This window comes from Rattus norvegicus, chromosome 14 (genome assembly GCF_036323735.1).
Source record: "Rattus norvegicus strain BN/NHsdMcwi chromosome 14, GRCr8, whole genome shotgun sequence".
Taxonomy (NCBI): domain Eukaryota; kingdom Metazoa; phylum Chordata; class Mammalia; order Rodentia; family Muridae; genus Rattus; species Rattus norvegicus.
In genome coordinates, this window is record NC_086032.1 from 84852786 (window position 1) to 84879598 (window position 26813).

Sequence of the window (26813 nt, forward strand, 5' to 3'; positions counted from 1 at the left end):
GTGCGACAGGGTTCTCAGACCCGGGGACTGCTGCGCGCACAAGCTACCCACAGTGCACCGCGGCACGCACGCGTAGACTGCCGCTCCCGGGGTGCAGAGCTGTGGGCCAGGCGGCCGCCTCAGGCTGCCCCGCGAGGCTGGCGGGGCCCTAGCAGCGGGAGCATGGTTGTGAAACGGATCCAGAAAGTATGGACGGTGGAAACGGGGTCCTCCCTCCCGTCCTCTCCGCGGGCTGCCACAGCGAATAGAAACCCGCGGCTGAGACGCGTTGACACCTGCCCTGCGCAAGGCAGAACCGCCGCTTGCGCAGATTTAGGAGGTGGGAGCCTACGCCTAGCGGGCGGCCCGCCAGGGCGAAGTCACGCGACCATGTCACGTGCGCGCGCAGCTGCGGGTTGGAGTTTAGGGAAGCCCTGAGGCTGTATCCCAGGGCGCCTACCTAACCAAAGAGGGTGGGTGACCTGCGGGAGTATTTCATCCTGTAGATAAAGGTTTTGTATTAGTCCATTAACGTAGAATCCGGTGAAAGCATCGCAGAAAAATAAAACAGAACCAGTTCTGTTCTGCTCTTCCACCAATCCACCCTTTACCATTTGCTAACGTTTTAGCGCATCTGCTTTTCGTCCTTTTCCTAAAGAAAATTATTCTATATTTCTATGCTGGTTTTGGCTTGTTTCATTTTGGTTTGGTTTGGTTTTGAGACAGGGTCTCTATGTAGCCCTGGCTGACCTTGAACTCGCTATGTAGACAAATTCAATCTCGAACTCACCAGAGATCCACCTGCCTCTGCCTCCCGACAACTGGAACTAAAGGTGCGCTCCCACCATAGCCTGCATTATACTCTTAATTTATGATCAATGTTTTTACATAGCATTAAAAGTTCGGATTTTCGGGTTTGGGATTTAGCTCAGTGGTAGAGCACTTGCCTAGCAAGCGCAAGGCCCTTGGTTCGGTCCCCAGCTCCGAAAAAAAAAAAAAAAAAGAAAAGAAAAGAAAAAAAAAGTTCGGATTTTCTATACTGTAACATAATATTTACAACCTCTTTTTTAAAAAAGATTTGCTTATTTTTAATTTGCGTGTTATGGGTTTTTGCCTGCGTGTATTAAGTGCCTCCAGAGGCCAAAAGAGGGCATGTGTTTATTGCTCAAGATCTGCTCACTCAGATATGGTTGTAAGGTGCCTTATGTAGGTGCCAAGAAACATACTCAGGAGCTCTGGAAGAGCAGTTCGTGCCCGTAACCACCGAGCCAACTCTCCAGTCCTATAATCCTAACTTATAGCATTAGCATGATTCTTTCCACCGAGTGGCTCCAGGGTATGCATCTCAATCATATTTCTATTGCTGTGATAAACACCACAACCAGAAACAGCTTGGGGAGGAAAGGGTTTGTTTGGCTTACCACTCTTAGGTAGCCCATCGTCAGAGGAAGCCAGAGCAGGAACTGAAGCTTACTGGTGTCTGCCAGTTTGCTTTATTTTATTTACCAGGGCACGGTGGGCTGGGCTCTTCCACATCACTCATCAGTCAAGTAAATGTCCCACAGAGTTGTCTACAGGAGGGATTTGCTTGGTTGAGGCTACCTCTTCCCAAATGACCCTAGCTTGTATCAACTTAACAGAAAACTAACCAAGTTGACTGATAGACCAATACACTGTTATTAAACCAAAATCTTTGTTTATCCAGAAGATCTCATAATAATATCACAATACAAAATACATTGCAACTTTTAAATAATGTGCTTGGTGTTCTTTAAGTTATTTTATGTGTATTGGTGTTTTCTCTGCGTATATGACTGTGCACCTTATGCATGCTTGGTACTCTGTGGAGACTAGAAGAGGGTGTCAGATCCTCTTGGACTACAGTTTTAGGTGTTCGTGAGCCACCACGTCGTAGGTGTTGGGAGCAAATGCTCTAACCACTGATCCATCTCTTTCTAACTTAATATAGTCCCACCGTCATTAAAACCTCAAACATGTTAAAAGGTCAGTGTGGAAAGACAGCTCAGCAGTTAGGAGCACTTGTTGCTCTTACAAAGGACTTGCACTTTATTCCCAGCATCCACATGGTGGTTCACAGCAGTTCATATTCCAGTCCCTGGGGGTCAGGCGCCCATTTTTGACATTCACGGTCACCAAGCACACGTGTGATGCACATACATACATGGAGGCAAAACATTTACACATAAAACATAATGAAAATAGGGCTGGCTCAGTGGTTAAGAGCACTGACTGCTCTTCCAAAGGTCCTGAGTTCAATTCCCAGCAACCACATGGTGGCTCACAACCATCTGTAATGAGACCTAATATCTTCTTCTGGTGTGTCTGACAGCTACAGTGTACTTATATATAATAAATAAATCTTTAAAAAATATATCCAAAGTTGAAGCCTGGTATGTCAGCACATGACTTTAATCCCAGCACTCAGAGGCAGAGGCAGGTCTCTGAGTTTGTGGCCAGCCTGGTCTACAGAGCAAGTTCTAGGAGAGCCAGGGCTACACAGAAATTTTGTCCTCAAAAAAACTAAATAAATTTCCTAACTGCTAAGTTCCTATAAAATCATGTTACAGACATATTGTTCCAAAAGGGAAGAACCAGGACACAGTTACAATAAAATCAAAGCAAAACCCAAACCCTCTGCATAGTGTAAATAGCAGCTCAGTGTATGGTTCCTGGGCTGGGGCTCAGGATCTTATGGTATCCAGAGGGCTGAGAAAGCTTCACTTCCCTGGCCTTGTCCTCCACAGCACAGTTTGTCCCATAGGCTGATGCCAAGAGAAAGGACAGAAAGGAGCTAGGCATGGCTGAACCAGCAGGCAACCTCATGGCGGACAAGGAGCCTCACAGAGTAGGGAGGGGGTGGAGCTTCAGAGAAAGAGTGAGGATGCCCAGAGTGTTGGAAGGGCTTGCCCAGGCTTGGTCCAGTAACTGAAAGGAAGAAAAAAAGATGGATTAAAAAAAAAAAAAGTCGGGGGGCTGGGGATTTAGCTCAGTGGTAGAGCGCTTACCTAGGAAGCTCAAGGCCCTGGGTTCGGTCCCCAGCCCTGGGTTCGGTCCCCAGCTCCGAAAAAAAGAACCAAAAAAAAAAAAAAAAAAAAAAAAAAGTCGGGCTGGAGAGATGGCTCAGCGGTTAAGAGCACTGTCTGCTCTTCCAGAGGCCCTGAGTTCAATTCCCAGCAACCACATGGTGGCTCACAACCATCTGTAAGGGGATCAGATGCCCTCTTCTGGTGTGTCTGAAGACAGTGACAGTGTACTCACATATATACAATAAATAAATAAAGATCTTTTAAAGAAATCTCATTAAGAGGCTAATTTATTACACGCTTCTCTTTTGCATGGCCTGAGGATAATCCCCCTTTCTGAAGTGTGGTCTCTTAGCCAGGCAATTAATCACCCCAACTAGATTAACTCTTATGTTTTGGGTAGCTTGGAATTGTGGGTGTCCATCCAAACCAGATATAAACTCCATTGTCATGATGATGAGGAGATGGCTCTGTCTCAAGGGGCATCCAATGCCACTAACATTCACTCCTCTGAAGAGGTAATCCTAAAACCTTTTAAGAGATAACCCAGATTAGGGAATAGATAAAATCTATTCCTATCAAGAAAATCAAGACATGCAGTTCCACAGCTGTTCACTAGAAGGGATTGATGTCTGTATTGGAGTCTCTCACTGTCCAAGCAAGGGTGCTCATCCAGGAGAAGGGAAGAAGCCACAGCTCCCAACTGGCTTTCATAGTCAAGGAGCCAAGGCCATCCCTAGAACTGCTGCTTTTGGCATCCCTGCCCCTAAACTGTCTGGTCAGTCTTTATCTCCTGTCCCATCATCTCCACTCAAAAGAATTAACCCCTGTAGCTGCTGGTATTACGAATGCTAGTTATTCTCCCCAAAAAACTGTTCGAGTGTCTGCAGTGTCACTTCTGGGAACCTGCTCCCAGTTTGTTGATTGGTAAAGATGCCAACAGCCAATAACGGGAGGGAGACAGAGGCAGGATTTGAGGATTCAAGAGCTTGGGACCGCAAGCAGAGAGAGGAAGAGGAGATGGGCCATGCCAGGAGAGTGTGGAGGAGAAGAGAGACACCTTGCCTGAGAAGAGGGCAGGACAGAGGGGCAGGACAGAGGGGCACAGCCACCATGGGAAGGAGCCGGAGAGTGCAGCCCAGGGGGATGCTCAGCTGAGTCCAGGGCAGCTGAGATGGCACGTGGAATTAGTAATAACTCAGGATTTACAGCAAGGAGGGTAGGCAGTGGCCCAGCTATGTTGGTTAAGGCATATTAAAATATAAGCGCTGTGTGTGTGTCTTTTATTCAGGAACCTGACCAAGCCAGCTCAGTCAACAGGGTCTCCAGGAAGGGAATGAGGACTGAAAGGAAAAAAGACAATTAGACAATACTGTAGCATGTCTCCAGGCAGTACTGAGGCTGAAGCGGGTTTATTTTTTCCCAGTCTGCTTTTATACCATTTTAAGTACATGCAAAGAATGAGGTCAGTTCTAGGTCAAGGAACAAACAAGGCAACAAAGTCCTGTGGGCCCTGTTTCTAGGGGCCTATCTGGACGACTAAGATAAAAGGAATGCCACACATTCCTCTGCTGAGTTTACCTTGAGCTTTGTATTAGCCCAAAAGTACTCTTATCTGAGTCTACTTCCCTGTCTAGCCCAAAGTCAAATTCTTGCCCAAGCTTACTTCCTTATCCTAACCCAAAGTCAAATTCCTGCCAGAGCCTACATTCTTATCCTGGCCCAATGTCAAATTCTTGCCAAGTTTCAAAGCTCTCCACAGGAACCTAAACCATTGGGAAGGGTAGCGAACCCACAGCTAGGAATTTATTCTGTTTATTTCAACAAACCCCAGCTATCACTTCAGAACTAGGATGACAGTCACCTGACTTCTTTGAGCTTGTTGGGTCATGGGTCACTGATGAGTGATGGCAGTTGGGTTTCCCTTCCAGCTGACTCATCTAAGGAACCCTGAAATTGCAGCAATGGTCCCATTTTTACAGCAATCTGATGTAGTAAGGAAAGGAAGTTCTTGAAGAGGAACTTTCGAGAGGAACTTGAAAGGAAGTACCTGGAAAGGAACATCAGGGAAAAGTGAAATTGGAGCCCTGAAAGCAGAAGAAAAATGGTTCCATTCCCCACAAACTGGCATGAGCTAGTATAAAAGTATAAGCCCTAGACAGACAACCAGGAAGACAAAACAGGCCATTTTAATTTTTTTTTTAAAGATTTATTTTTTCTACGCTATAAGTAACTATAGCTGTCTTCAGAAGCACGAGAAGAGGGCATCAGATCCCATTACAGATGGCTGTGAGCCACCATGTGGTTGCTGGGAATTGAACTCAGGTCCTCTGGAAGAGCAGTCAGTGCTCTTAACCACTGAGCCATCTCGCCAGCCCCAGAACAGGCCATTTTAAAGTGTCCAAATCCACATCTGTTAGGATCCCTTGATAGGCTCATAAGGACATTCATACATTAGGTTACTCCTCAGCTGGTTTTTCTGTTTGGCTCTAAAGCTTGGTTCCACCATGATGTTAGCAGATTCTGCTTCTAGGCAGTTTGACTAGCTAGGCTCACAGTGTGAGATCCCTTTTAGATGGTGTGTTAGTTCTCTGTTCTCTGAAGAAACAGAACTGGTAGAAAGGGAGAATGTGTGTGGGAATTTTTAGAATGACTTGCAGGCTGTGGTGTGGCTAGTCCAACAATGACTGTCTCTCTATGCAAAGGTGAAGAATTTGGTAGTTATTTTAATCACCAGGCTGGGTGTCTCACCTGGTCTTCAGTGTTCTTAGAATTCCAAAGAAGCAAATTCTAATACCAGCAAAGGATTGCAGGTTAGATGACCTTGCTAGCAAGAGTGAGAGTGAGCAGGCAAACAGCAAAGGCTACCTTCTTCCACGTGGGCTTTCCGTGGGCTGCCTCCAGAAGGTGTGGCCAGTAGATGTAGGGTGGGCCTTCTAACTGTCCGTCATAAGCGGCTTCACAAGTTATAACCAGGCACCCAAAAAAATCTCATTTTGATCTTCATTTGGTTCTGTGCAAAGTGTTCCTCACTTCAACCCTATATTTATTTGTATGTGTGTGTGTGTGTGTGTGTGTGTGTGTGTGTGTGTGTGTGTGTGTGTGACACATGTGTAAGGACGCCCTTGGAGGCAAGAAGGGGGTGTTAGATCACGTACAGCTGAAGTTACAGTGGTTGTAAGTCCCTCGATGTGGGTGCTGGGAAGAGAGCTCTGTCTGCTGAAAGAGCAGCAAGTGCTCTTAACTGCTAAGTGTCTCTAGTCTGTCACCATGAACTCTTGGCCATCTTGTATCCACCTCTATAAGTAACCTCATCCTGGCCTTCTCACCTCAAAGGGCTTCTGCCAGATTAATCATGGCCAGAGGACTAGTGTATACAGTCAGCTTCCTAGGCATATAGCAACCTAAACTCTAGCCTCTCATGTTCTAGGAACTGACTGACTTACAGAGGGATCCTCCCGCTCAGTGTTCTGCAAGGCCTGTGGGTGACGACTGTATTTTTCCAGGAGGTTTCAGAAGGCTTGCAACCAACACCTCCTGTGTGTGTCATCAGGGACCAGACCTCATCCCACTTGTAGTGCCATATTGGATTTGGGCCTGGCTGCTTTGAAACTGCATGGCCACAGTTAAGAAGTCATGGGATTGTTGGACAGAGGCCTCTCCCATGTATTTACGGCACAGGAAGAAAAGACCAAGTAGTAAACACCCGATATCTCCACTGCGTGACCTCTGCTGAGCCCGGCTGATGCACGTGGAACCGACACACCTGGACCACACCTGGGTGGTGGTCAATTTACTTCTGCCTTTTACTTCCTCAGCCTTTATCCTTGAGATTTAGGCTGGTCTTCTGGGATTTCTCCCTAATTAATTCAGGTCTCCTAGTTGGTCTTTTGTTACCGAAGTCACGAGCCAGGTAGTCACGAGCCAGGGTTTCCCACTGTGCTTCCCAGTTATTTTCTACCTGGAGACTTGGGTATATAAGTGGTGAATAAAGCTACAGGAGACTCTCACTATTCCTCTCACTCTCACTCTTCCTTCCCAGCTTCCTCTCTCTCTCTTTCTCTCTCTCTCTCTCTCTCTCTCTTCCTCTCTCTCTCTTCCTCTCTTCCTCTCTTCCTCTCCTGGCTTGACACGATAACCTGTGTGTGTGTATGTGTGTTTCTTTCATCCCGTAGGCTTTCGCCCGATTCTCGGTACCAGGTCGGTGCTGGCGCCGACACCCACTCTCCCCACTGAGCAGTTCTTAAGATGTCCAATTGTTTTCCATTCACATGCTTATGAATTGTCTTTTGTTTCGTTGGTTTTTTGCTGTTTTAATACACGTCTTGTTCAGTAGTTGAGGCTGACCTGAACACACAATGTAGCCCAGGTTGGCCTCAAACTTGTAATCTTCCTGCCTTATTCCCCAGGTTGCTAGGATTATAAATGTGTGCCCCCTTGCCTAGTGTGGATTGCATTTTTTTCTTTTCTTTCTTTCTACATATTTTTTTTTCTTTTCTTTTTTTCAGAGCTGGGGACCGAACCCAGGGCCTTGTGCTTCCTAGGCAAGCGCCCTACCACTGAGCTAAATCCCCAACCCCGAAGTTTTTATTTTCTACATATTTTTTTCTTCTTTTCTTTCTTTCTTTTTGTTTGTTTGTTTGCTTTGTTTGTTGTTTTTTGTGTTTAAAGCTTAAGGCCCATTTCCCATTGTATTAGAATTTGAGAACAACAACAACAGAACAGGCAAGCTATAAGTTTCTGTGGAGAAGAGGGAAATTACGTTTTGAGTTAGAGTTCAAGAAAGCAGTTGTGTTCCGTAGTGGAGCTCAGCCTCTGGGTCAGGTTGGGAAGTGGGTTCTCCAGAGAAACAGTGAGAAAGTCTAGACAAGAGGCAGTTTGAGCATGCTTAGGTTTGAACTAGTGGCCGTAAAGATAGAAAGAGATAAGTTTTAGAACTCAGTAAAGAGGGCAAGCTTAGTGAAGGTCTGGAAGCTACAGCCTGAACTGCTTTTTCAGTGGGGATCATGAGCTCATATCAGTGTGACTGGTCAGGTTACATTCCAAGTGGAGCCTGCACCATCAGAAATCCGTTCTTTCTCTACTGAGTCAGAAGGAAGACAGGTTGTCCCCACAGGTCACTAGTACAAATGGTACACAGCTAGTTGACAAGAACTGGGAATCATGCTGACAGGAGGACCAGCAAGGGCCACAGTAGCTGCTGTATGCCTCTGCCAAGAGAAGAAGACAGCACAAGTAACTGTCATTTTCTTCTACATGCTTCTCCATAGACTAGAGAGCAGCTCTGTCAGCCCTCTGCCACCCCCACAGCAGGGTGTGTGTGTGTGTGTGTGTGTGTGTGTGTGTGTGTGTGTGTGTGTGAACACATGCATAGACACATGCAGACAAAATACTCATACACATAAAGTAAAAATAAATCTTTTAAAAAGAAATCAGAAGAATTAGTCTTGACAAGAGAAGATCAGAGGGAACTGTAACCCCAGCTCTGAGAGATGCTCATCAGTCAAGGGCTCATGGTGGGGTCTCACTAACGCTCAGCACTGCTGCCCGGGCCAGCATTCCTGATCGGCAGTAACTGCCTAGGGAACTGAGTTTGGATCTGGGTCACATTTGTACCTATAACCCTGGCTGCAGCAGCGTCTAAGGAGCCCTGAAGTCCTAGTGAGTTGCGGGTTTGAGAGTGTGTCTCAAAGCCCCACACTTGCAGTCGGTGTCAGAAACCAGCAGGTTTGTGTGGACCTTGCCTCTGAGCCCAGCGGTGCCTTTCCCGTAGAACAGGCAGCCTTCACTGAGGAGCCCTTACATGCCTGCCTCTCTTTGTCTTGTAGTGTTCTACTGGCAGGCCACCATCATGGCCCTGTGGTAGTGCTGCTGCACGCACGGCTCTAGGCTGTTTCTGCTACTTCACCTCTCCCTTGTCCTTCCAGAATGACAGTCCTTACCAAGGAGGTGGGTTTTTTTCCTGACTATCCACTTCCCTGCAGATTATCCTTTCACGCCCCCAAAGGAGAGGCTGCCTCCAACTCCCACCATGTTCTGACGGACAGACAGCGTACGAGGACCTTCTCTTGGCACAGTACAGAGAGCAGTGTGTGTACCTTTTCCCAATGCTCTCCCTCACCAGTCAGTGGTTACATCCTGCTGAGACCATAGACATTCACGATTAGCCTTATCTTACAGTTTCTCTTGCTGTGATGAATGTCATGACCAGTAGCACCTTGGGGAAGAAAGGGTTTATTTCATCTTACTACTCTTAGGCCACACTCCATCACTAAGGGATGTCAGGACAGGCACTCAAGCAGGAACCTGGAGACAGGAATGTGCAGAGACTACGGAGAAGAAACGTTGCTTACTGGCTTCTTAGCCCATGGCCTACTTAGCCCATTTTCCTATACAACCCAGGACCATCTTCCGAAGGGTAGCACCACTCACGGTGCACTTCGACTTCCTTCCTACACCGATCACTAATCAAGAAAACGCCCTACAGATTTGCCTACTGGCTAATCTGATACAGATTTTTCTCAGTTCAGTCCCAAAGGACTGGTTTGTGTCAAGTTGACAGGAAGCTCACCAGAACTCTTGTGAGCAAGGCTGTGTATGGTAAGTGGTTCCTTTTTTTTTTTTAAAGATTAATTTATTTAATCTTAAAATAATTAAATTATTAATTTATGAGTACATGTGGCTGTCTTCAGACACACCAGAAGAGGGCGTTAATTAGATCCTATTACAGATGGTTGTGGGCCACCATGTGGTTGCTGGGATTTGAACTCAGGACCTCTGGAAGAGCAGTCAGTGCTCTTAACCGCTGAGCCATCTCTCCAGCCCAGCAAGTGGTTCCTTAATGAAGTCACAGCGTTTAAGGTTTCTATGGCACCAGGACTATAGAGTGTAAAGACCTGGCCACTGTAGGCGGAAGGTACCAGGAGTCTGAAGGGGAAGGCAACAAGAGGCACGACAGTGCACAGCTTTCATTCACCTTTAATCCCAGCACTTGGAAGACACAGGCAGGTGGATCTCTGTGAGATGAAGGACAGCCAGAATTATACAGTGAGACCCTGTCTCAAAAAATAACTAAGTAAAAGGAGAAGAAAATATGCAGGTCCAGTTATAAAGCAACTAACAAGAGGCAGGTGTTGTCCAGTTGTCTATTGGAATGTATTAGGAAATGCAGTATATTGGAGAAAATAGATCATGATTGTTGCAGTAAAAATAAAAAGTTGATCAGTGGCTACCGGTTCCTGCACATTCTCACTCCGTGCAGATCTGCGGGAAGTCGCATGCTTCGGCTGTTTCTCTGCCAGCCGCCTTTACACACTGTCCCCTTGGCGGGTTGTTACCACACCTGACACACACATTGAGTTCCTAGGACCATTCTAGCCTGCCATATTGCCACGCTAGCCCCAGGCATTCTATAGCCTAGCACAGCTTCCTGCCACTGACACTGCCCACACACTCCCAGCAACCACCCCCTGGCAGTTAAAGTATAAACTCCCAACTACCCCATAAAGTCAAGACTCAACAAGCTGTAACCCAACAATCAGACTTATATGTTAAATTCTCAAGCCACAATACATCCACACAATAAAATTACAAACAATTGATAAGGATATAAACCACCCACCTAGATAAGATAAATTTGCCTACAGAAATCCATCCCAGGGGTTGGGGATTTAGCTCAGTGGTAGAGTGCTTGCCTAGGAAGTGCAAGGCCCTGGGTTCGGTCCCCAGCTCCGGGGGGGGTGGGGGGTGGGGGGTGGGGGGGGGGGAGAAATCCATCCCAGCTACCTTGGCAATTCAAGACCACCCGGATCGGGGTCATCCTTCTCCATATCCATCTTGATTCTTCTCCTCCTTCTCTTCTTCCTCTTCTTCCTCCTCCTCTTCCTCCTCCTCCTCTTCTCTCTCTCTCTCTCTCTCTCCCCACCCACCCCCCACCCCCACCCCCACCCCACCCCCACCCCCACCCCCACCCCCACCCCGCACTAGACTTTCCCCCGCCTACCCTTCTTTCTCATCCAATGATAGGCCTCGCCTTCTCCTGGACCTGCCCTGCTGCATACTGACATCATCTTACTCGGGGGTTAATAGGGGCGGTTACAATAGCCACAGATGGCAGCAGGCAGGTTACTGTGGATCCTTAAATGCCCTGTATAGCTGTAGGAGAGTCTGTTCAGGCTCTGACTTCCTTAGTGTCAGAGTCCTGCCCGAGGGAGGTTAAGACAAGGTCCTGGGGGAGGCAGTGTGCTGTGTGCCCAGCTCAGTGAGGGTGGGGAGTGGCGCTGCACACTCTGGGGTGATGGGTGTGCTAAGGTGCCCGGTGCAGTGAGGAGAGCTGCACATTCTCCGCACCCTGAGACTGCCCCTCTCCTCCCGACACTAGAGAATGCAAAGGTGAAGACACCTGGTTTTAGAGCCCGAAAAAGTTAATTTTGTTGTTAAAAGGATTTCAGACATTCCTTCACGTACATACTGTTTTGTAGTGACAGTTTTTGATTCTTAAAAAACAAAACAAAACAAAACAGAAATATCATAAGGCTGTTCTTATTTTATTCCCAGGTGTGGTATGGGGCTGCTTCAGACTGCCCACAGCAGCTAGCTGTGATTTGCCTCGTGCTCTAGCAGGGACAGGATTTTGCCGGCTGCAGGTAGTTTCAATTGTGTGACTTTTTGAACTCAGGGGAAATTTTCAGGGACTGTGTAAATGCGAGGGCACTGAGAGGTGGGGTAGGTGGTGTTTGGGTGTGTGGTGATTGTGGGCTGATTGCTGGGAAGAGTGGAGAAGGGTGGAGGAAAGAAGAACTCACCAAGTAGCCAAAGGCCGGCCACCCCCTGAGTCTCGGTTTCATTTCTGTTGCTTGGATAAATACCTGTCAGAAGTGTCTTAGGGAGAGTCCGTTTCAGTTTACAGTTTCTGGTTACAGTCCGTCATCTGAGGGGAGCCATGCAGCAGAAGCTGGAGACGACCGGTCTCATTGCATCCATAATCAAGAAGCAAAGTGGATATAAGTGGTGAATAAAGCTACAGGAGACTCTCCCTCTCACTCTCACTCTCCCTTCCGCTCTCTCACTCTTCTTCCGCTCTTCCTCTCTTCTGCTCTTCCTCCTTCTCTCTCTCTCTCTCTCTCTCTCTCTCTCTCTCTCTCCCTCTCTTCCTCTCTTCCTCTCCTGGCTTGACGCAATTAAAAAAAAAAAAAGAAGCAAAGTGGAGCGGAACGTATACATTAGTATTCACTTCATGTTATGCACACGAGTGTTTGGCCTGCCCATATGTATGTGCGCTGTCTGCATGCTTGGTGCCTGCAGGGGTCCGATAAAGTGTTGGATTCCTTTGTACTGGAGTTGCAGCCCCTTGTAGTCGCCATGTGTGCCTGGGCACTGAACGTGGGTCCTCTGCAAGAGCAACAGGTAACCATGACCAGTGAGCCATGCCTTCGGCGCTAGTGCGTGCATTCTTAAACTGAGTTCCCTTTGTCTGTCTGTGTGCTGCTGGGCGCTCTCAGCCTCAGGAACAGTGCAGCCACGGAGGCCTTCAACCACTTCAGTTACTACAGTGAAGACGATCTTGATCCAAACAGTTCTTCATTGAGACCCTCTTCCGAGGGGATTCTAAATGTTGTCGAGTTGACAATCACAGCTGGCCATCACACCATTCCCCCTATAAATGCTCAGAGAACAATTCCATCAGTTAACAGGAGAGACCTGCATAATGAAATACGGTTAACCCGGCAGGTGTGGGGCTTCTCACTGCTGCCCCAGTGTTGTGCATTCTTGGATGAAAGACACGCGCGTGCGCGCGCGCACACACACACAGCCTTCTATTTTAATATGCCCTAAGGAACTCAACAGCTGGGCCACTCCCAAACTTCCAAGTTGCTAATGCCTCCCCTCCAGTACTCCTGGATTATTACTAAAATTATATTGCATCTGCACTACCCTAGACTCGTGGGAGGAGCCCTCCAGCCACTCTTCCCAGGCTCTTACATGGCTATACACTCCTGCTTCTCCAGCTCTCAGGCCAGATCTTCTGCTTCCCTGGCAGGCGATTCTAAAAACCTCTTCCTCCCAGGGGTTCTCTTGCCCAAGAAATCTAAAGTCCCGCCTCTGTCTCCCTGCCCAGCCATTGTCCACTGGCAACTTTTATTCACCAATTAAAGCCAACTGGGGGCGGGGACCCTCAGTGTCTTACAGGCAGACATGCGGGTTCCCATGTAGTTTGGGGAGTCGAATTAACACAAATAGCATTAGAACCAACCCACACATCTTACGCTTTTCATCCATTAAAAAGGCCTTTTATCTCAGATATAAACTAAACATAGTTATAGCAGTTATGTAAACTATAAGGTATGATATACACTAATAACGTCCAGCCCATCAATCTTGTCAATATAGATACATTACTCTAACATCTATTACAGTTCTATACCTGAATTGTAACTTACATTACCATCTAAAAAACCATCCTATCTAATGTACATCATCTTCCTCAATGCTAAACAACTTGTTTGATTTTATGATACTATTAGTAGTCTTCAACCCCTTTGGAAATCTAAGAACAAATTAAATATTACCTAAATGTAGAGGAACACAAAAACATAGCTTCCAAAACTTAAACAAATTGCAGAGACAGCTGACTACCTGGAGTTTCCTATTCTTCAAAACATCAGGGCATCTCTCTTCAGCCTTCTGACCTATAGCCATCTGACAGAGCTTAAGTGGAGCAGGAAATATGAAGGACTCGCTTACCCTGTCCTGACAAGACAACTGGAGCAACTCCATAGGGAGCCATGAAGAGGGCACTGTCGGGAGCTGACGTGTCTCTTAGTCAAATCTAACAATAATGAATGATTATAAATGCCATGTTCTGGGGTTGGGGATTTAGCTCAGTGGTAGAGCGCTTGCCTAGCAAGCGCAAGGCCCTGGGTTTGGTCCCCAGCTCCGGAAAAAAAAAAAAAGGAATAAATGCCATGTTCTGTAGACTTCTGGTGTCTTTGAAGACTCTCTAAAAGTAAAAGTACATCTGAACTGTTAAACCTTGACTACTCTTAGCATTCCTATTTGAATACTATTCAAAACACCTTACTATGATTAAATCAGAATCTAATCTAACCATGAGTTTACTCTCTGGCCCTTAACTTGCATTCCTTACTCATCCTGAACACTTTGTAAAGCAGCTGTAGAAGGACTGGGTCAAGGCCATGTGTGTGTGTGTAGGGTTTTTTTTTTTTGTTTGTTTGTTGTTTTGTTTTTTTCTGGAGCTGGGGACCAAACCCAGGGCCTTGCGCTTCCTAGGCAAGCGCTCTACCACTGAGCTAAATCCCCAACCCCTAAGAACCCCATGTGTTCTTAAATGAGTTGCATAGACACAATGCCCATCTAAGAGTGACAATATTAATTTCAAATTTTGTATCAATATACAAAGATTTATACCAATGAAAACCTTAAATCTGTATAATATATAAATTCTGAACCAACGTGAGAAATTTTTTTTTTTCTTTTTTTCGGAGCTGGGGACCGAACCCAGGGCCTTGTGGTTGCTAGGCAAGCGCTCTCCCACTGAGCCAAATCCCCAACCCCAACGTGAGAAATTTTAACTTCAATTTTGTATCAATTATAAAGATTTCTACCAATGTAACATGGCTATTCAATGCTTTGTTCAAATATAATTTTAGTAATCCATCTCGTATATTTCCTCCTTGTTCAAAATTATTTCCAAATGATTCCTTAAAATGACAGCCTATCTATAATTTGTAAAATAACCATACCCAGACACTCAAACCCAAGGGATCGGGATGATGACTCTACACAACGTCTTCCTGCTGAATAGGGGTGATGAAAAGATTTTAAAGGGGTGGGCGGCTGGAACAGCAGGCCATTTCAGCGTCCCCGCAGGTGAACCTTGTCAGAGCTGCAAATTCTGCAATATATGAGTCTTACAGTCTACCTTCTGGCACTGTTGAGACATTCGTGTGGACCGTGCAGGGTGCACAGATCAGTTAAGGATGATTTTCTGCTCCTTGTTTGAGCAGGTGAGAGAAAACTATCCCTTTATGAGTCAATCTGATCAATAACCAATTGTAATAAACCTTCGTTTATGCCATGTGAAGGATGGCATGATGAATCTTAAGGATTCGTAACCAACAAGATTTATTTCTTTTTTTTTTTTTTTTTTTTTTTGGTTCTTTTTTTCGGAGCTGGGGACCGAACCCAGGGCCTTGCGCTTGCTAGGTAAGCGCTCTACCACTGAGCTAAATCCCCAGCCCCACAAGATTTATTTCTAATTTTAGCTAAAGTTTTGGCTAGAGACATTTTTTTTTTCTTTTCTTTTTTCCGGAGCTGGGGACCGAACCCAGGGCCTTGCGCTTGCTAGGCAAACGCCCTACCACTGAACTAGAGACAACCCCGGCTCTAGCCCAACCCCGGCTAGAGACATTTTTATGTCTAAGGCAATTACAGGGCTGTTCCCATGTGGAGGAATCAGCAAATCATGTTACATTACCTGTCCTCTTTGGTTTTCTTGAATTTTTCTTTTCTGTATCCAAGTTTTCTGTATTTCCCCCTGTCTGATCCATATCACTGTGGAAGGGATCTAAAGCCTTTTCCTCTTTCCTATTAACACAAGCACAGAGCCTCTCTCCCACAATAGTGGACCCTTGGTCCTACAGCCCGAACTCATCAAAGGCATAGATTGATCACATTAGCAGTCTCCTTTTTCAGGCTTGCTCCATCGTGACCTCTCTCCCAGAGGATCTTTAATATCATAACCACCGAACTTACAACCACGTGCATTTTGATAATTATTTCGTTTTAATTAAAACAATTGAAAACGGGGTTGGGGATTTAGCTCAGTGGTAGAGCGCTTGCCTAGGAAGCGCAAGGCCCTGGGTTCGATCCACAGCTCCGAAAAAAGAACCAAAATAAATAAATAAATAAATAAATAAATAAATAAATAAATAAATAAATACCTGTCTCAAAACAAAGAGTAAGAGGTTGGGGATTTAGCTCAGTGGTAGAGTGCTTGTCTAGCAAATTCAAGGCCCTGGGTTCGGTCCCCAGCTCCAAAAAAAAGAAAAAACAAACAAACAAACAAAAAAACAAAAAGTAAGGCCCAGCACAGTGGCACATACCATACAGTTGGTGTGTTTCTTAAAAGAGTAAAGGGTTTACCTTTAAGTGAAAGAAAATGTATCAGTGTTTAGACGAGGATTTTCTGACACTAGGAGAAATTGGGCAAGGCTGTGTGTGACTGTTCTAAAGACCTTGAGACATATAACACCTGAAACTTTGAAGTTAGGCTCCACCTGAGAAACGCATATGGTAAAAGATCTTCAAATCCCCATTCACACTGCCCTTGCCCTTCTCATGTCTTGTGGGAAAGTATGCTTTTTTTTTTTTTTAAAGTATTTTTTAGGGCTCATTGGTAGAGTTGGTAGGAGTAGGGTTGAAGAGAAACTGGATTCCCACCCTGTTCCTTCGATAGTTAAAATACACATGGTTTGAAGCAACTTGTCCTTGGTGTGGAGGATAAATCGTGGGTTCCATATCAACTCTGGTATCTGCTTAGTTCCCTGGGGTGGTGTGTATTCACCCTAGATAGGGCAACTATGGCAAACAGACCGGAGAATGACACCACCTAAGGCTAGCTTGGTGAGCAGTGAGTTCAGTTGGGATTACTGAAAGGAACAGGAGTTATTGCTACAAGAACAGGCAACATAGGGGTGGCTATACAATCAAAAGATGATCTCTCCCAGACACCCACAGGGTGCCTCACAAACATCTGTAACTCCACTTTCTGGGCTCCAGACTCCCTCTTCTGACTTCTGTGGGCACTGCATATGCAGGCAAAATGCTCATGCACATAAAATAAAAATAAATAAATCTTTAAAAGAATTTTCTTGGGGGGCTGGAGAGATGGTTCAGCAGTTAAGAGCACTGACTGCTCTTCCAGAGGTCCTGAGTTCAAATCCCAGCAACCACATGGTGGCTCACAACCATCTGTAATGAGATCTGATGCCCTCTTCAGGTGTGTCTGAAGACAGCCACAGTGTACTCACATATATAAAATAAATAAATCATACAGAAAAGAAAATAACAAAAGAATTTTCTCCCCTTTCCCAGCAGCCCCCATCCTGGGCCACTCAGTGGCAGTGTTCTGCACTTCGTGAGCCCTTCCTCCCCTCCACAAGGGCCTGTAGGAGGCCCTGTGCAGTGAAGATCTCATGTGCATAGTGACAGCAGCTCTATTCAAGTTGACAGTGGCTATACCATTCCTGGCAGCATGCATTCCATAATGCCAGGGTACACTAGCCTGTTCCTGATGAGAGAACTCAGACCCAGAGAGATCGTATTAAGACATGGTTTGTGAGCTGGTTGTGGTGGCAAACATCTGTAGCACTGAGGAAACTGGTGCAAGATGTAAAGCTGGATGCCTGTTCAAGATTCCTATTGAGTTCTAGGCTAGCCTGAGCTACACAGACTGCCTAAACGTGTGGGAGAGCCAATAGTAAGCATTTGAAGACTTTTCCAAGTACACAGGCCTGATCCAGTTTAGAGTCTGAGATCAGAAGAGGTCAGGCAGGGTCGAGATGCTGTGGCCTAACACTGAAAGGTGAACACTGAGAAGAGAATCATAACTGGGTGGGACATGAGATTACCTGTCAATGGTTCATCTTAGTCCCATGGTGCTTTTCTTCCTTGATAAAACGAAATGTCTATGCATGGTGTTCACCCAAAACCAATGATGACTGAAGTAGAAATTTTCAGCTGGACACAGTAGCACACATCTTTAATCCCAACACTTGGAAGGCACAGGCAGGCAGAACTCTGTGAATTTGAGGCCAGCCTGGTCTGCACAGTAACTTCCAGGGCAGCCAGAGCTGTAGTGAGACCCTGTGTCATAAAACAAACAAACAAAGGGTTGGGGATTTAGCTCAGTGGTAGAGCGCTTGCCTAGGAAGCGCAAGGCCCTGGGTTCGGTCCCCAGCTCCGAAAAAAAAGAACCAAAAAAAAAAAAAAAAAAAACAAACAAAAAAACATTTTGGAGTTTTGTTTTTTGTTTTTTTTTCCCCCATCTAAGCCACCTAGACTAAAGTAGTTAAGCAAAGAGTGAGGGGTGAATTTTATCTGGCTGTTTTTTATGCTGTTTCTTCATTGTTACCATAATTAGAGTTGTTTTCTGCATAGCTGTTTGGGCTTTTGGGGATCATTCTACCACTCTGTTATTCATGACACACTGCACAGGGAAGCAGGCATCAATCCCCATGTTCAAAATGAGAATCCAGTCAGAAATGGGTCAGGGCGCTTTTACCCCTCCTAAGGTTGCCTGCCTGTCTGCCGACGCGTGCCCCATCGGAAGCTGGGGTGGCTTTGCTGACAGAGCTCAGCAGTAGCTACTTCCTCTTCACGTGGATTATTTCCCAGACTCCCCTGTGGCCTATCTGACTTAATGTCTTCTTTTTTACGGGTTGCTTTCTCTACCAAAACCTACCATCCTAACATCAACAACAATGGTAGCATTTGCCTGCGCATCCTGAGGTCACAGTGGTCCCCAGCATTACCCATGTCCAAAGGTAGAGACGCTGACACATACTCAGCCTGCTTGTGTCACGTTCCCCCTTGCCGACTAGTGGAGAGGGAAGCTCAGGAAGAGCAGACGGCTTCCCCAGATCACGGAGCCCTGACCCAGTCTGTGTCCACCTTGTCTCCACACTGTAAAGTGGAGTCCCTATGCCCTAGTCATCCTCGGTCGTCAGCTGCTGTGTGTTGCTCAAAACTATCAAATGGGCACAGAAAGACAGTACCAACTTGCATTTTCTCCTAAAAACCAGAAGGCAAATATTAAACTTTTCTCTTCCTTCCTTCCTTCCTTCCTTCCTTCCTTCCTTCCTTCCTTCCTTCCTTTCTATCTGCAGACCAGCACAGGCTGTGAGTCATCTCTGATCTCCAGAGTCTGTTACGAAGTTTTCCTTTCCCAAAACAAGTGATAATGAGTGTACTGGGGGACAACATTAAGAGTTCAAGGTGTAAAGTGACAAAGTTGGTGTGGAAAGGAAATGTTATTTGTCAACAAAGTTAATAAAATAGGATCTGATGGTTACCTGAATATTGACTCTGAACGAAGAAGAAATAAATTTAAATCAGTATTGAGTAAAAAAAAAAAAAGAATTCAAGGTGTACAACTACTATCAGCACTCAGGAGACGGGGGATCAAGAGAGTTCAGGGCCAGCCTAGGAGGGACCCCCACCTCAAAAACCAAAAACCAACCCAATCTAAACCATGCTATAGAACTATAGGTACTCTGGAACAAAGATTGAGTCTGGATATGGGCTTGTAGGACAAGCCACCAACCCCAGGTAAGTGGATCATAAGGCTTTGTGCATTGGGAAAGGCCTCAGACTATTGGGACAATGGTCAGGATAAGCTTTGGAATGCTTAAAAAAAAAAGGCCTGCAGAGGTAGACTAAATCCAGAAGGACAGAACTCTGTACTGTGCAGGGTCACAGTGTACCCTCTCAGGGTGACACATCTAGGAAACTGGCCAACATTCTGCCAGAACGACTCTTTTCTGGGTTGTTCCTCAGCTAGGCAGGCAGCCTTACCCCACTGCCCAGCACAGGCAGAGCAGCCCTCAGAGTCTGCCAGGTCCAGGGCCAGTGGCACCCTATTAGGGAAGGACTCAGGAAAGACAGAGGAGAGGGGAATAGCAGCAAGGGCTCTTAAGAAAGGACAGGCAGTGGTGTGGAGGACATCACAGGCCTGGAGCGGCAGGCTTCCGGCACTTCTGAAGAGTTGAGTGTCTGTTAAGGAACCTGCCCTTCCCTCAGGCAGCTGTACCTGTAGGAAACTGGTCAGGACTTTGGACTCCAGTTTATTTTGAGTCATGGTGGATTTAGGGCAAAGCACAAATACAGTTCTCAACATTCCATCTGTCGCTCAGCAAGCCCTGGTAAACCACTCCCCTAGTCCAAGTCCTTTACTATTGTCCCCAACACGGGAGAGCATGGGGTGGGGATATGCTGGCCCGCAGGCCTGGTTCAGAGTCTCAACTTCAGCATTCTGAACTCCTGTTTTCTTACCAGTAAACAACGACTTCTGGGACACTAAAGATGTGTGGTGTGGGTACAGACTAGGGGGGTTGGAAGAGTGTGAGAGCTAAGGCTACAGGGATTTCAGTGAAGGAGGGGAGTAAAGGCCAGGACCACATAGAGGAAGGAGGTGTCCTAGAACAATGTTCTGAGACTACAGTGTACTGTGTGTCCTGCTGGTATTTTTTTCTTGAAAGTTTTATTTTATTATATATAAGTACACTGTAGTTGTCTTCAGACACACCAGAAGAGGGCATCAGATCTCATTACAGATGGTTGTGAGCCACCATGTGTTTGCTGGGATTTGAACTCAGGACCTCTGGAAGAGCAGTCAGTGCTCTTAACCACTGAGCCATCTCTCCAGCCCGTCCTGCTGGTATTTTAACGTCAGATATTACCATTACTTGAAAAGAGTCCTTAAATTGGAGTTCTGAGAGAAGTAAAAACTTCAGGAGGCTCACTGGGCACACAAGGAACCTGCGCCTCAGGGCCTCAGCTGACTGACCCTTTCTTTTCTCCCTAGTTCTCCTGTCCATCTGCTCTCTGCTCCTCGACTCCAACCATGATGACCCTCTGATGCCAGAAATAGCCCACACTCACAAGGCCAACAGAGAGAAGTATGCACTCTCTTTGCGTTGGCTTTGCGTGCAGCTGTCTATGTTCCCAGACATCTTCTGCCCAAGCCAAGCCCATGTATGCAGTGGGTGTGCCCTGGGCATAGCCTCCTAGCTCTGTAACTAACATGTCCTTTGACCAGAGGAGGGAGAAGGGATAAAAGCACTTTGTCCTGTTGGATAGCTCACCAGCTACCCTTGATGAATCCTAAAATATTGTCAAGCCCTGACCTGAGGACAGCCAAGTCAGTAGTCAGCCAACAAAGGAATGAGCCATCAAGGTGGGGAACACTGCCAAGATTAGCTTGCTGGTTAAGATAGAAGTCTGAAGTGTGTGGCTGTTTGATCAGAAGACCCAGCCCTTACTGCCAGCTATGCACACACTGGTTTGTAGACCCGGATTTGTCAGACTCCCTCCGGTGGCCAGGCACAATGGTTCACTGAAGCTTGCTTGCTAAAAAGCACATGCAGGAGTCACTATCAAGTGTCAGTCTCTGAGCAGGGGGTCAGGTGTGGCGGCCCTGCTAATGGCACTGCCCAGGATGTACCTCTGGATCTGACTTTTTTTTTTTGTGAGATTTTTAATTTTATGTGTACGGATGTTTTGCCTGCAGGAATGTATGTACACGACATGCTTACAAAGGCAAGAAGAGGGCATTGGCTCTCCTGGAACTAGAATTACAGAGGATTCTTAGGTGCCGTGCAGGTACTGGGAATTGAACATGGGTCCTGAGGAAGAGTAGCCAGTGCTCTTAACCACTGAACCGTTCATTTCTCCAGTCCCCACTATTCGCTCTTTTAAAAGATTATCTTCAATAAGTCTTTCATTTCATGAGGTATTTTTATCTAAAGAGATTAGTACAGAAAGTGATTTTTTTTTTTGTACCAGAATTTTCTTGAGGTCTTTATAAATCTGATTTCCTTAGTGAAGTTTCCCCGGAGTGATCAAAGTAAGTTTAAACTGACTGGATCTGAAGAGTTTTGCTTGCTTGGTTTGGTGGTTGTGGTGGTGGTCTTGGTAGTGGTAGTGATGGTGTTTGAAACAGAGTCTCACTGAGTAGCCCTGACTGCCCTTGTCTGCCTACCTCTGCCTCTTGATGCTGGGATTTTGGCCCACCATTAAGCTGTATTTATTTTACCATTAGTAGTAGCTGTTTTAGATAGAACTATCTTCTCAGTATGCTCTGACTACACATTTCTAATTTGCTGTCGTATGGCATTAGCCCTCATTACAATGTGAAAGTAAATGCCCATGCGTACAGAGCCCTCCCTGGGCACCAGGCGTGGCCCATGAGATTTAACATAGACTTGTCCAGTCCTCCCAACAGCCCCACAAAGTAGATGGTGTTTCATGGCAAATAGTCATGGGAGCTAGTACACAGGTGACCCAGCCAGCGGCAGGTCTCGTGGATTCAGACCATGCCACCATTCTGGAGTTTTGTGTGCCCAACAGCCTGGAATATTCCAAGCTGAACTCCTTCCACATCTTGTATTCATACTGAAGGGTATGGGAGAGAAAAGATGAGATTTGCATTACTGCATGTTCCACCACACTCAGTTACGGAGGAGCAACAGGAATCATCAAGCTGATAGGTTACATCATGCCTGAAGTGCTGCTTTTTCCAAGGTCGCCTTTGTTTCACTCGTCCATCGACCCCAGATGCCTAACAGGCAGCAGGTCCCCTCTTGTTCTGTTCCACACTGCAAGGATAATCATTTTAAGTGGGGTTGTTTCTCCGTCTGCTTTTTCTTCTAGGTACAACAGACTAGCAAGAGAGTGGACACAGAAATATGCTATGTAAGTGCCTTGGAGGCTCCATGGGAGAGCCTGTCCAAGAGAAGCCACAGGCAGTGGCCTTCCTGTGAAGCTCTGAGCTATTGGCTAAGGCACTCACGGAACATGCTCTGTTCGCACACATGTTGGCACTCACCTCTCTGGCTGCAGCATTCTGGTGCCACTTTCAGCCATTGTGGCCTCAAGGGCACCACACCTTTGATGCCCAATCAGCAACCATCGTTACGATCTACAGTCTTCCCGGTTACACAAATCCGTCTAGGCTCCAGTTTGACTGCTTGTGTCTGGGGGAAACAAGCCATGCGTGCCTCCCATACTTGTCCTCAAACGGTGTCACTACTCACTGTGGCACTGGATAAGGGCCCAGTCTGCTCCCTGACCACATGCCCTTTGCCTTAGAGCACAGTGCTTTCCTGAGGGCCCAGGCAGAGTGGGCTTCTTCGTATTTTGTCTGCCAGAGTCTGCCACAGAACCGTAACTGCAGGAGTCTGAGTGCATCCTGGAGGCTACTGGAAATTGGAGCAGCATCCCCTGAGAGCCATCTTCTGCCACTTTCTGCTATCTCCCTGCTCCTTCCTCCATAGTGCTCTATGCTGCCTCTCTCTCCTCAGGAAACAGCATGTGAGGAGCATCAGGGCATTTAAAGCATGTGCCACCCCAAGAGAATAGAATTCTCAGACATGGAGAGATTTGGGTTAAGTTTTTGTATGCAATGAGGCTTCTTCTACCCTCTTCCCACTGGAAATTTACCATGAAATCCAAGCATAAGCCATTCACAGACTGGAACACTGGAACACTTAAGAGGGGCTTAAGTGGAAATGAAAGGAAATTCCTTCCCAACTGACAATTGACAACTAAGTCTCCTTTTTCGTTTTTCAAAAAACAAAACTAACGGGACTGGGGATTTAGCTCAGTGGTAGAGCGCTTACCTAGGAAGCGCAAGGCCCTGGGTTCGGTCCCCAGCTCCGGAAAAAAAAAAAAAAAAAAAAAACTAACAGATCCTTCAGAGATTTGATTAGGCTTTAACTACTTGGCCTCTTCTGTTGGCTTTCTGGTGCAGCACACATCTTAAGAGTTCAGAGCTTTGAGATTAATTACCTAGGAAAACACAAGGGTGAGTGCATCTCTGTGTGTAAAAGAATTGGTTTTTTGAAAGGTTTTTTATGTAACCCAAGCAGGTCTTGAATCCTGTGTCTCAAGTCGTCTGAAAGCTGGGCTTCCTCGCCACATCTGGCTAGGAAAAAACTTTCTAGAAAGGACTACAAAGAGGGAGGAGATTCAAAGAGTTTACACAGAGGTTTTTTGTAATTTTTAAAAATATTTTATTTATTTATTTATTTATTTATTTATTTATTTATTTATATGTAAGTACATTGTAGCTGTCTTCAGACACACCAGGAGAGGGCATCAGATCTCATTATAGATGGTTGTGAGCCACCATGTGGTTGCTGGGAATTGAACTCAGGACCTCTGGAAGAGCAGTCAGTGCTCTTAACCACTGAGCCATCTCTCCAGCCCTTTGTAATTTTTTTTCTTTTTTCTTTTTTTTTTCGGAGGTGGGGACCGAACCCAGGGCCTTGTGCTTGCTAGGCAAGCGCTCTACCACTGAGCTAAATCCCCAACCCCTGTAATTTTTTTTTAAAGATGAGCTCTTATAGTCTGGGCTGGCCTAAGAGATTCATTGGCACCAAGAGAGAACAGGTATACCCATAACACCTAGCCGTGACTTAGTCTCCTGACTTGGTTATAAAGCTGGTCTATTCCCAGGGAATAGTGGTTGGTGAATCAGAAAGGGGAGAGAAGAGAAAAATGGCCGCTAAAAAGGTAAGACCTTTGAGAGCGAGGAGGAAGAAATCTGCAGATCTAACACTTGAGAATCAGCCAAAAGAGATTGATTTGCTTTAAAAACACTAGCCAGGCATGGTTACACATACCCATAACCTTAGTATGCAGGAGAAAGTGGAGGAGGGAGGTTCAAGGCCAGTCTCAGCCACAGAAGACTAAGATAGAAGTTAACTGATGCCCATGAAGAGTTCCACTCTTGCCACTTCAGCAGAGCCTTGCATTTGCCCACATTTAAGATTTCCTTACAACGGTCTCTTTGGGGTGCTCAGTCTTTGTGCCTTGCTTCTCAACCTATTGAAAGTTGTTCTTGCTGGGGATTTAGCTCAGTGGTAGAGCGCTTACCTAGGAAGCGCAAGGCCCTGGGTTCGGTCCCCAGCCCCAAAAGAAAAAAAAAAGTTGTTCTTTAAGTTCCTGCTTTTTAAGAATTTTCTACTGAAGCGTTCTGCAAAGTTGTTACCATATGCTGTCTCCCAAGCTCAACACCACGTGCTATGTGAAGTCATATACTTGAGCTCAGCATCACACAGTGATGTGTAGGTGATGGTCTCACCAGGAAAGGGGCACAGTTTCACATCAGAGGCCAGCAGAGGGGAAAGTCCTGGTCCGACTTGTTGTTAGTGCTGTAGGCATCCATACATAAACCTGACAAGCAGAGTTTATAACTCCACACAATCTCCAAGCCAGGCTTCTCTACTGGAGAATAAGTAGAAGAAAGTAAAAAGTTAGCCCTCTGACTAAAATTGACTGCAAAGCTAAAATGAGCTTTTATGCTGGCCAGGCCAATTGTGCTCAGGCAAATCCTTTGGGTTCTCTGCTGCCAAGAAGGGGCACCTATTTGCCATGCTCCTAGGGATCTGGTCAACCTGGGGGAAAGGTTCTTGAGCCAAAAGTCTTATTTTGAAAATAAACCATTGTACTGGTGGTCCGTGTCACCCACATCTGTATATATACTTCCAAGTCCAGTCCTAGGTCAGTAACTGAACAGAAGTAGATCTGGAAAGCCAACTGTGGGTAGGGTAATGGGATCTTTTCCCCACTAGCGAACCATAGAGATCAGAGAGAAGCATGGGTTTAAGTTAGTGGTTCCTAAGCTGTGGGTCGCACATCAGGGATCCTGTATATCAGATACATACATTACCATTCATAACAGCAGCAAGATTGCAGTTATGAAGTAGCAATGAGATCATTTTAATGGTGGGCACAACACAAGAAGCTGTTTTAAAGGGTCACAGTATTAGAAGGGTTGAGAACACCAGTTTCAGTGATCTGTGAATAATAAATGACTGTTGGGGCTGTGGGGCTAGCTCAATGGGAAAGTGCAGTTTTTGCACAAGCTTGAAGACCTGAGTTCAAACACCCAGCACCTGTTTAAAGAGCTGGGTTTGGCTTTGTATAGAACGTCAGTGCTGTGAGACAGCCAAGACAGGAGGATCACTGTAGCTGGCTACCAGCCTAGCTCCAGGCTCAGTAAGAGAGCTGCCTCTAAGGGACAGGGTGGACTATCAAAGAGCAGGACACTTGTTCTCTGGCTTCCAATAGCACACTATGTGAACCCCCACCCATGTGCATATACCACACACAATGTTACCTCTCTTGGAAGATTGGGATTTGCTAGATGGAGCTGGTTTCTTTTTTAATACTTTTTTGAGACAGGGACTCACTTGTAGCCAGTAATTCATTATGCAGACCAGGCTGGCCTCAAACTCAGAGATCTACCTGCCTTTGCTTCCCAGGTTCAGGGATGGTCATGTGCCACCATGCCCATCTTATTTATTTATATTGTGTGATTGTTTTAGTGCACCATGGATGGCCACACCTGCTGTCAGCAGAGACCAGAAGAGGGCTAGGACGAGTTACAGAGGGTTGTGAGCCGCCATATGGGTGCTGGGAATTGAAGCTGGGTCCCCTGAAAGAGCAGCCAGTGCTCTTAAGCACCAAACCATCTCTCCAATCTCCCACCCTCACCTCGCCCCCTTGTCTTTGAGACTGGGTCCCTCAATGTCCTGGAACTCAACTATGTAGACCAGGCTTGCCTCTGCCTCCTCAGTGCTGAGATGAAAGACTTGAACCACTAAACCCAACCTTCCAGCACCATTTTTGCAACATTTTAAATGTAACTTCAACCCCCACTGTTCTAGTGTCATTTCTGTTGCTGTGATAAAATGCCCTAGCTAAAAGCAATTTAGAGAAGTAATGGGTTCACTTTAGTTTACTAAATTATGATCTCTCATAGGGAAGTTCAGGCAACTGTTTTTAAATAGAACTGAAGCATAGAGCAGGTTCTCCTCATTACCCCACTACTGCATCAAGTATTTTATTTTACTTTATTTAGACGGTCTCTAGAATGCCCAGGCTGGTCTAGAACTCAAGCCTCTGCCTCTGCCTCTACCTCTGCCTCCTGCGTGCTAGGATCACAGGCTCGTACCTCTACGCCTGACACCGCATATTAATTTT

At 46.1% G+C, this 26813-nt stretch overlaps 1 pseudogene; it reads left to right on the forward strand.

The window, feature by feature from the left end:
- Ube2d4l-ps2 (ubiquitin-conjugating enzyme E2D 4 like, pseudogene 2) lies at positions 163 to 22521 on the forward strand (annotated as a pseudogene).